This window comes from Bidens hawaiensis, unplaced genomic scaffold (assembly GCF_021521415.1).
Source record: "Bidens hawaiensis isolate Kalapana, Puna unplaced genomic scaffold, B.hawaiensis_p1.1 tig00053847_1, whole genome shotgun sequence".
Classification (NCBI taxonomy): domain Eukaryota; kingdom Viridiplantae; phylum Streptophyta; class Magnoliopsida; order Asterales; family Asteraceae; genus Bidens; species Bidens hawaiensis.
Genome location: NW_027499673.1, coordinates 1 through 11,388, shown reverse-complemented (window position 1 = coordinate 11,388; position 11,388 = coordinate 1). Strand labels below are relative to the sequence as shown.

Sequence of the window (11,388 nt, the reverse complement as noted above, 5' to 3'; positions counted from 1 at the left end):
AAGGATTATTAACTCTTCTTTAATATTCATCAGCATATTAATAGATTTTAATTGCTACTGGGCTTCTGGGTCAATAGTATTGGGAGAAATTGGGTGCTGATTAAGGCCTGAGATTTTAAGGTCTCAAGCTCAAAACTGACTCAGGTGGTTTTTATCACACTTGTGTGGGTTTCTTAATTCCTTCATAATAACGTTTTTGAGTGAGTCATCTATGAAGTATCAAAATTAGTATATACGGACATTCTGTCAATGAAAAGGCTTTTCAGGATATTATGGTAGCTCTAAACGTTATTAAAAAAACTATATATTTTTTTACCAGTATTCACAGGTAATCTTATTGTCTCGTTATATGCGCAGACACAACTTATAAAATAAGATTATATATTCAAGAGTGAGAGTGTACGTATATATGTTTTAAGTGTGTATATATACACGCTGGTGATACTCTCAGACATCATATCCATCTTGCATGAAGCACACCTCTCTCTAACTTTCTCTCTCTTCATCTTTTTTGAACTTCAAAAACTCCTTCAATCTTCACTCTTTGATCTCCTTCTCACTAACACACACAAACACACAGTAGCAGTTTATATATATATGGAAGTAGACATGGATGTTGCAGGACTTCACCATCACCAGCAGGTAGATTACTTCTTCCAGTTTGGTTTATTTATTAATTTGATCTATTACTTAGAAATAATTGAGCTGAATATTGTATAAATTTTAACTTCACAATTAGGTTTCAGGTCGAGTAATTTGTTAGATTTAAACAATTACATGTAGAGATTGATAAGCAATTTCAAGATTTCGTCGTTTTTTTAACAACTAATAATCTACACCAAATCTGTCTATTGAAAGATTTGAACACTCCACCTCTAAAGAGATCGAGGGAAAGGAGCAGTTATTACACAACCAGATACCATTGAGCTAAATTTTCTTTGCTATGATTTCAGAGTTTGAGTACTCGATTTCATCATCAATGCTTTAACGGAACTTTGTCATTGTTTAATCACTGAATTAGTTAAGGGTTTTGTTCGAATTTTGGTTTAATAGTCCAATTAGGGCATCATTGTCAGGTAATTACCAAATTTGTATTAGAGTTTTAATACTTTAGTCCACGAGTCAAGTTAGGTTTTAACGTTTCTAGTTTATTTATGTCATAATAAATATTGATCGAGTTATGTTGCATTCGATCAATATTATTTATTTTTTTGGATGTAATTATTAATATTATTGTTCGTTAATTGTTATGAAATTTTGTATACCAAATTGCGTTTCTAAGTGACGAGGGTTTTAAGTCTTTTGACTAACAGAAAAAAAAGAAAAAAAAAAGGTTTAAGAGAAGAGTAAAGTTAGAGAGCATGAGTTGCAGTTAAAAAATAATTAAATAAAATTGTTATGAATCTGTTTTGACAGTTTAAGATCTGATTTGAATTTTTTATTATTATCATTACAGGAGCTTTCTTCCCAGACATTAGAGAGCATGTTACAAGTCTGCACAAAACCACAAGACGACAAAAAACCGCGGCCGCCTGAGGAAGCTGTGAAGTGCCCTAGATGCGATTCCAGCAACACCAAATTCTGTTACTACAACAACTACAGCCTCACTCAGCCTAGATACTTCTGCAAATCATGCCGAAGGTACTGGACCAAAGGCGGGACCCTAAGAAATGTCCCGGTGGGCGGAGGCTGCAGGAAGAATAATAAAAGAAACTCATCATCATCTTCTTCTGCTGCAAATTCATCAAACTCATCACCATGTTCTGCACCTTCAAAGATGAGATCAGGACCACAACAACATCCACTTAATTTCTTCGCACCGAGTTCGAACAATCATCTACTTGCAGGTGTACCTCAGTTGCCATATGATTCAACCTCCACTGATCTCTCACTTGCTTTTGCTAGACTCCAGAGGCAACAAACTGGGTCCATTGGGCATGACCAGTTTGACCATATTGACCATCATTTGGGTGCCAATATTGGGGACCAGTTAGGGTTTCTTGGGTTTCTTGATAACACAAGTAATATGGTGTATAATGGTGGTAATAATAATATTAATATTGGAAATGGAGACATGGGGTTTGAACAATGTTGGTGTTATTCATGATCAAGAACACCTAATGTGGAACCCTGTGTTCCATGATCATCATCAAGAAGCATGCAACATGATGAGCTCATTTGATGTTGGATCAACGGGATATCAAGGGAACATGGTTCATGAAGTTGAGTCAGCTGGGAGGACAATGATTGGAGGGTGGATTAATGGGATTGGTGCAACAAATTGGCATGGACTCATTAATAGTCCTCTCATGTAGTTTAAGTGCAAGTGCAAATTCATATCATCATCATCATCATCATCATCATCATTATTATTATTCATATTAATATTATCATAGCAATCATCATGTTGTTGTTTAATTAATGCTAGTTCAGGAGAATTTTACTTAAAATATATTTTGTTTGGATTTGGATAGGGGGAGAGAAGGATAGATCTCTTTACTTGGTTTTAACTACATTTTATTTGTTTGTTTTTGACAGTCAAGAACCAGTTTTTGTTTCCTACACCAAGAACATTATCAGTGCATATGTTACTTTCATGGGACTTTGTTCTTGTATATATTAGATCTTCTTCCATAGAAAGAATAAAAAAAAATAAAGCTAGCACTTAACCCAAAAAAAATGGGACCTCACATGACAATCCTAACTCTGAAAAAAAACATTCTTTCTTCTCTTGATGCAACACTAGAAATTGTGGTCTCTATGTTATGAATATAACAAAAATAAGTGAGATTAAGATATTTCAAGATGATTATTATTTGGTTATCCAAAACGATGTTCATTACAGACAAGAATCTGTCTATAAAAATATAGTAAGAATCCGTCTACAAAAATATGACCTGATCGTAATCCGTTTAACAAAATCCTCAAAGTGGTAAAAAAATAATTAATTAACAACATTTATTTTATTGGTAATCTTCACTCTTGCTTCCTTTTTCTTTTTTAATCTATTTGTAATAATTATTTAATAGTGTAAACTTAACTTTATAGGCATTTTGTGTATTAAATTCTTATCAGTAAAATGGATCTATAATATATATTATGTTTTTGTAAATACATACATAGTATGCAATATAACATGTTACATTATTTAGTTTAAAATGAATTAAAATTTGTTTTTAGATGATTGGAAAATGGAATTTAATATATGATTAAAACGCACTTACATTAAAAACAAAGAAAATCAAAATGGAAGTGTGTGAAAGACAAATTGAAAGATTTGGGCGTGAGAAGGTTGGTGGTGTCACTGAGATTATCTATTACCAAATCACTGACTCAATCTATACGTAAATCCCAAACAATTAAATAATGAAAAATATTACATAAACTATTAAGAATATCTTAAATACTTACAAAAACATCTCTTTTCTTTTTGTTCTATATTTTCTTTTGACCAGCCAAAGTTATTATTATTGTACAGTTTGTACTATTGTATTAGACTATGGGATGCTACAAGTTGGAGAATTGTTCATATTTTGATTAGGAGTCTCGAATATTGTGTTGCTATGATATTATATACTTACTATACTAATTTATAGTATTTTGTTGCCTTATAATCTTATATAAAGCACGGGAATGGATTTATAACGTAGAAGATAGGGCGTTTAGAGTCGGTCAATAAATGCACTTCCTCGTTGTTTAAGGTGCTGTTTGTTTTTTATGACAAAAACTGTCTGCAATCTGATTTCATCTGATTTCATGTCTGCAACTGAAGATGTGGTCTGAAGGTATGCAATCTGAAAATACAATACTGTTTGTTTTATAAACTGGATATTGTCTGCATAAGTTGAAAATTAATTACATATCATACATAATACAGTAGATAAAATTTATTTAACGTCTGCAGATTGCTAAAATAATTGGTGGTGGTGTACGAACTGTGAAAGTGGATAGCGGTGGACAATTGGTGGCAGACGGTTGTGGTAGGCGGTGAATGGTGGGTGGTGGTGATGGACAGTTGTGGTGGGTGGTGGGTGGTGGTGGTGGTAGTGGACGGTGGTGGTGGCCGACGGTGGTTGGTGGTGGTGATGGACGGTGGTGGTGGGTGGTGGCGGACTGTGGGTGATGGTGATGAACGGTTGTGGTGGTTGGTGGACGGTGGTGGTGGCCGATGGTGGGTGGTGGTGGTGGACGGTGACGGTGGGTAGTGGGTGGTGGACGGTGGTGGTGGCGGACAGTGGGGTGGTGGTGGTGATAGTGGATGGTGACGGTGGGTGGTGGTGGTGATGGTGGACGGTGACGGTGGGTGGTGGTGGTGATGGTGGATGGTGACGGTGGGTGGTGGTGGTGGACGGTGGGTGGATGGTGGTGATGGACGGTGACGGTGGGTGGTGGTGGTGATGGACGATGGTGATGGTGGTGGGTGGTGGTTGTGGGTGGTGGTGGCAAACGGTGGACGGTGGTGGTGGACGGTGATGGTGGTGGCCCACGGTGGGTGGTGGTGGTGTTGGACATTGGGTGTTGATAGGATGTGAAGAAGTGTGAAGAAGTTGAACAATAGCTTATCTTTTAAGATCATAAAAGCATTTTTCATATCTTTTTCTTCTAAAAAAACAAACAATCTTCAGAAGCTTATGTCTGCGCGCCCGTAGACATAAGCCCCCTGCAGACCTTTTAAGCAAAAACAAAAAGAACCAAAGTGAACGTTTAATGAAAACATCACTGGTTGTCTTATCTAAGTACTTGTTTAAAAACTAAAGAATATCGTTGTATACAACATAAGTTGTATTTGGTTGGTAAAACTTAGTTTTGTGTCGTGAAAGTCAAAGAAGTTTTTGGATCATATTTTCCACGTTAAGTTTTAAATAAAAAAAAATTGTTTCTAATTTAAGGTGTTACAAGATCTGATATGTTAACCATCATGTCGAAAGTTTGCTCTCAATAACTAGACAGTCTACAGTTGATCGGGATCGTGAGGACGCTAATGAACGTCTTGTGCGTGACTAATATTGTGGCAATCTCATGTATGATGAGAAAGCTTTTAGGCATCGGCTTCACATGAGTTGGAATATGTTTTTATGCATACTGGACGATTTAGAAGAGGCGTAAAAAATGGTCTACGTCGGCTGTTTGTCAACTTGTGTATAGCACTTCGTACAATTCATGGGATGAATATTTGAAGATGTCGAGGTATGTTAATCTATTTTTGCAAAGGTGCATCTATTATTTATTTATGTATTGTTACAATTATTTATTTACTTATTGTTAACCTTTTATTTATTTATTATTATAATTCTTTACTTGTTTGTTTATATATATACGGTTACAGTTACGCTAAGGTGTTATTGCTCTATACGGCAATAGATAGTTAAGGAGGCAGACATCAATAATATTAAACAAATATACAAAATACATGAAGATATACACGGTTTTTCTTGGAATGCTTGGCAGTAGTGATTGAACACATTGTGAGTGAGCAAATTGTCCTACTAATTGGCGAGGCCAATATCATTGTAGTGATCATCCACGTTTGTCCATAATGTTTGAAGTCGTGGCACATATGACATTTGGATTTTGGCATGCGTTCTTTTGGTTCCAACGGTGATATCAATGCTGTGTGTTTTGTTGTATACATATTTGACGTCAGTTACCGGCTTACGTGTATTTTGAAAACTTTTGTAAATATTCGTTTAGTGAAATACGCAAGCGTGCCGCATCATGTAGACATAAATACTAGCATGTTTCATAATTATCAAAAATCGACTAGGTAAAATAAATAAATACTTAAAGCAAACAGTAACACAGCCTTTTAAAAACTAAAATATCCTCAATTCAACTAAAAAACACAATAAATTTGCCTAAGAAAAACGGCATTGCGGATTTACGGTTCTACGATTCCATTATTACGAGTGGGCTTTACAAAGAGTTTCATAATCCAAGGGCCCAATTTGACGCCACCGCCAACTGCTCAAGTAAAACTTTTTTAAAAAAAGAACATCATTTTACCTAAACGTAATACCTCAAAACTTTTTGAGAGTGATTATTATTATTATTATTATTATTATTATTATTATTATTATTATAATCATTTGTTATACTCTCTACTATCATCATTGGGTTTGACACAACTCATGTTGATACCGGAATCGGTATTTGTTTATGGTTTTCAATCGATTTAGCACATGCCGATATCATTTTTGGCATATCAATGGCTTTATTTACTGGGTTAATGAGAGGACTTTTATGTATTTAAACTATTGTACATAATTTTATTATTATTATTATTATTATTATTATTATTATTATTATTATTATTATTATTATGTCTTTTGTAATACACATAACTTTTTATCGAACCGATACCGTACGACCACCATCGTTACCGGAACTGATATTCATTTTTTGTGGTTTTTTGTTTTATACAAATCGATTTTGGTATTTTCTTTTTCACTAGAGGTACCGAAGTAGTACCATACCGCAACATAATTTTGTAACTCGCGTTGTCATGTTTGTAACTTTTCTTTTATTAGACCTGGTAATATAGTAAACAGTCATATACACAGTTCCCACCACATCACGCATTTGGTGCTAGTTATATATACAAACCTAAAACCAACCGAGTAAAGGCCCTAGCTAAGACACAAGTGCATGAAGTGTATCAAGAATTCAAGACTTGCGGCTAATATGGGCCAATAGAAACCAGGCCTAAGTTCTTATTTTCTGGGCTTTACTGCCTAAAATCAGGCCTACATAATAGTCCACATAGATGCTATTCATGCCGTAGTCCCTTACTCCCTCGACATAGACGGTTTCTCTTGGCAATGCTCGAGTTTGGACCATGAAATCAATTCAGAAGATTAAATGAAACATGATTAATGAGTTTTGTTGTGTCGCTGTGCGTTCGCATGAATCTTGTTAACTTTTAGAGTTTTAGTTAAATGTATGTTGTGTTTGTTTTCGCCCAGCAACACCATATAAGGCATGATTTAGTTTCACTCTAACAAACAAACATAATGTTAGGTACCGTACCCACGACCATGTAGTGGAGTACTCAATGAACATTTATTTGGAGGGAAGCGATCCAGCCTTTCCCCGGATCCTGCACAAACACGGGAGCCTCGGCGCCGATGGTATTCCGTTATTTGAACTTTGAAGTATTGGGATTGTATGCTTCTCAATTTAGAGCCTATAAACAACCGTGTCGATCAAGAGTAACTAGGAATGATATATTAGTTACATGGCATAGACTCTCTGACTTAGATACTTTCTCTTTTGACTAAAATCCCAAACATTTATAATGTGTTTTTAGTCGCATATAACTTTTTCTATCTATGCTTCTCAAAAGGCGTTTTATTTTTATTTCGTTTTTAGAAAACTATTCATAATCACAAAACATTTTCTTTTAAAAGGAATCCAAAAGGTGTATTGCAATTTAAGATAAGCGTGAGCCACAATGGCGTAGATGGTAAACAACTGTCGAGCGTGAAGGGGGGGGGGGATGCATGGTAGACAATAGGCTTACAAGGAGCAAAAATGACGATGATGAGTGACTATAGTCGACAAATGTTGTTGAATACGCGACACCGATGAACATTGATGAGCAGCGATGACCAATAGAGGCAGGGCAGGTAATTGAGTATGAAAGATGAAGGTGAACATTGATCGTTGTATGATATCATAAGGTGTCATACAAACAAATAAGAAATTATTTACTCGAAGTTTCACTTTTTTTTATATGTAAAAACAAAAAAAATTGGGTGGTTTAGTAATAGTACCGGGAAAATTCCCAAAATAAGCATTTACGAAAAAAAATTCTAGTTTTAGGTATAATTTGCAAAAAATTTCAGAAATAGGTATTATAAATAGTTGTGACTAGTAGTTTGTAGAACCAATTAAAACTTGCGGCGTGTCCTTAAACTAATCATAACGAACACGTTAACTAATCATTTACTCGTCACGACTAAATAAGTTCCATGCCTTGTAATCAACGCCCACGAGTAATTCATAAGTCCTTTAGTCGTGACGACTAGTTTACCCGGTTTACGTTCACTACATGAGTAGTTTATTACTAGTTAACTCGTAGCGACTAGTTTAAAATTATAATCACAACCAAAACAAGTAACGCATCACTGTATGGACGTGGACGACACCGACCTCATGCTCCTCCTCTCGGAAAAACGCCGCGCACTCACCACCGCCATCGCCATCGACTCCGACCTCGACTTCGCCTTCCAACTCCAAATGCAAGAAGCCCTCAACGCCTCCTCTTCACCCTGACAACAACCCCCACTCTTATTATTACCCGAAGTCACCGACTCCCAATTCTCCATCGCCTCACTCCTCGCCACCGAACTCGACAACTTCCACCAACAACGCCTCGACCACGACCTAGCCCAAACCCAAGCCCGCACAATGCAGGACAATCTCAACCGTCTGATCCACGATCAAGCCTTCGCGAGAGAAATTGAACATGTTCCCGAACACGAGTGGGTACGGAGTGGTGATTATATTGAGAGGCCGTACGGGTTGAGTACGGAGTTGAACGAGGAGACGTTTAGGGTCTATGTTAAGGGGTTGGTGAGTGATGAGACGGTAATGGGTGTTGGAGTGATGTGGTTTGGTGGGATTGGTGTGTCGGTTTGTGACTCGTGTGATTGTTGTGTGTTTGAGTTGGGGAAGCCGGTGGTGGTTGATGGTGGTGGTGGTGATGTGGTGGAGGTTATGGCGTTGGTTGAGGGGCTAACTACTGTGGCTACTCTCGGGTTGAAGCGGGTTCATGTTTATTGTGAGAGTGATTCGGTTTATCATCATGTAAGTCTCTATCTTGATGATCATGACTCATGAGCCTTTGTTTTTAGGGTTTGGATTAAATACAAATTAAATTAACGTGCTAGCTGTGAAAATCAAGTAGTGTAGTTATATGTATACACCATAGTGTAATTATTGATTCTCACAGTTAGCATGTTAATTTAATTTGTACGTTAACTTTCCCCTTGTTTTTATTTGCTTCAAAGTCTCTATAAAGTACCAGCATTATGCAATTTTTTTTGTTAATTCCCGAATAAAATGCGAAGCTAACGCCAAATTCAACTTTTTGGGTGTAGTCTAAATGGGTTCGGGTCAGTTTTTGGTCGAGCCTATGAACATTTTTAGCTAAACGGGTGTGTTCCTGTTGATCTTCCGTTTGCGGTTTAACGTCTTTTGTAAACAAAAGGTTAAACATATGTTTTTACGTTGTAATTGAACTGATCAAGTATTTTAGGCCAAAGTTTAAGGGATTGAGAGAAATGAGCATCTGGTTTTCACACTTATGTATAATTATGCTATATATGTTTGTATTTTTTGTTGTAATTTGTAATTTTAGAGTTTTAATATGCGTAAAATATTTTTGGTTAAAGGGGCCATTTTTTATCAACATGTGAAAACTCTTGTCGCGCTCAGGCTCTTGTGTTTGAAGCAACTTTCGGGTTTGTGTCGTGTTAGGGTCAGGTTCGACCTACCAACTCACGAAACATGGCTTGTCTAAGACACTTAATGTGAGGTTCATATATGTTGTATATGATTGGAATGGTAAAAATTGTGAAATTTGCAGGTTTTAACATCATGACTGAAACTAATTTGTGTATTTGATTATTCTGGTTTCACATGGATGAGTATAACTTGTCACACATCTATTATATATGATAATCTTTATCACCAATCTTTCATGGACTGTTTGATTATTAATCTGATGTTATCTTTTTCAATGCAGTTAACTGGCAAAGGGCAACCACCAACCGACAAAATCAAAACATTGGTTGATCAATTAAGCGTCATTCAAGGGAAATTTGCTTATTGTGGTCCGATTCTCGAGAGGCAAAACAACATCAAGTTTGCTCATAAACTAGCAAGAGATGCAATCAAATCAGAAGCCAACAAATTTGCAAACCGCATATCTGGCAGAACATTACTTGAGCAGTGTATAATATGCTTTGACTCTATCTACAGTGGTCAAATGTTCTCGGTCAACAAATGTCTACACAGATACTGTTTTTCATGTATGAGAAAGCATGTTGAAGCTAAATTACTTCAAGGAAAACTGCCTGAATGTCCACATGAGAATTGCAAAACCGAACTTCAAATCGAAAGCTGCAAGCAGTTTTTAACGTCTGAGTTATATGATATCATGAGCTTACGGGTCAAAGAAGCTTCTATTTCTCCAACAGATAAAGTTTACTGCCCGTTTTCTAACTGTTCGTTTTTAATGTCGAAAACCGAGCTTCAAGAATACATGGTGTACACTGCCGCTTCATCATCCACCGCTGCCATGGGGCCGGGAATGAGAAAATGTGTTAAATGTGACAGACATTTTTGTATCAACTGTAAAGTACCTTGGCATGATGATTATACCTGTGAGCGTTACATGAAGTGCTTTCCGCATCGGTCTGCTAACGAGACTAAACTCAAGTCACTTGCAACAAGGAACCAGTGGCGTGCGTGTACCAAATGCAAGAATTTGGTTGAACTTGCTGAAGGCTGTTATCATATTTCTTGCAGGTATAGTTTTTTCTATCTTCATATGGTGTGTATTTAGGTGTGTGAGTTTCTGACACGAACCTAACACGAAATTCACGGGTTTAGCTTTGCTCTGAATGGGTTCGGGTCACTTGTAGGCTGAACCCATGAACATGTTTAACTAAATGGGCAGGGTTCGTGTCAACCTGACGGATTCGTGGGTTGACCTGTTAACTCGCTTATTTATTTTTTGGTGTGTTTTATGCAATAACTTAAACTATATGGCATCGTTTAAACATAATTGCTTAAAATGCAAATTCAGAGTTATACAAAGTATTACTACACAAAAAACACATAAATATTTTCGTTTGGGTTAAACAGGTATTGTTTGTGTCAACCCGATAATACATATGTCGTGCTTGGTTCATGTGTGTCAGGCTTAACCCGCCAACACGTTCTAATTGTCTTTAGTTATATTATATTTTTTCTATTTTATATCTGTTCATTGTTTTGTTAATTGTTTTGTAAATGAATAGTCAGTCTGTTATAAAATTAAAAAGAATTAAGTCTTCTTTTGTTAGTTATGTCCTAAGAGAAATACACTAAAATAGTTAGTTATCTTTTGTGTATGTTTATACATTATAGGGGTCTTCATCGAATTGGTTGTCGGGTTATTAGAATCAGAGTATTCTAATTTTGGTTTTTTGAAAGTGAATTTGAATACGAATCAAATTTGAATATTCAGTTTGAAAGCATTCGGAAATGGCAAATTCGACTGAAACCGAATTGGTTTGGATGCTAACCTGATTCACCAATTTGAACAGAATTCGAATTTTGTAATTCAAATTCGGTTTGGTTAGAATTTCGGTTTTTTCGAGTCCATTTCAAATAATGAAC

At 36.2% G+C, this 11,388-nt stretch overlaps 2 pseudogenes across 2 annotated transcripts; both read left to right on the top strand.

The window, feature by feature from the left end:
• Positions 1 to 597: 597 nt before the first annotated feature.
• On the top strand, positions 598 to 2,315 carry LOC143600242 (dof zinc finger protein DOF5.3-like; annotated as a pseudogene). Its single transcript, XR_013147438.1, has 2 exons — positions 598 to 642; positions 1,457 to 2,315. The product of XR_013147438.1 is annotated as a dof zinc finger protein DOF5.3-like (transcript).
• Positions 2,316 to 8,128: 5,813 nt separating this feature from the next.
• LOC143600241 (E3 ubiquitin-protein ligase RSL1-like) lies at positions 8,129 to 10,667 on the top strand (annotated as a pseudogene). The gene is made up of 2 exons (XR_013147437.1): positions 8,129 to 8,808; positions 9,749 to 10,667. The product of XR_013147437.1 is annotated as an E3 ubiquitin-protein ligase RSL1-like (transcript).
• The last annotated feature ends 721 nt before the right edge of the window (positions 10,668 to 11,388 follow it).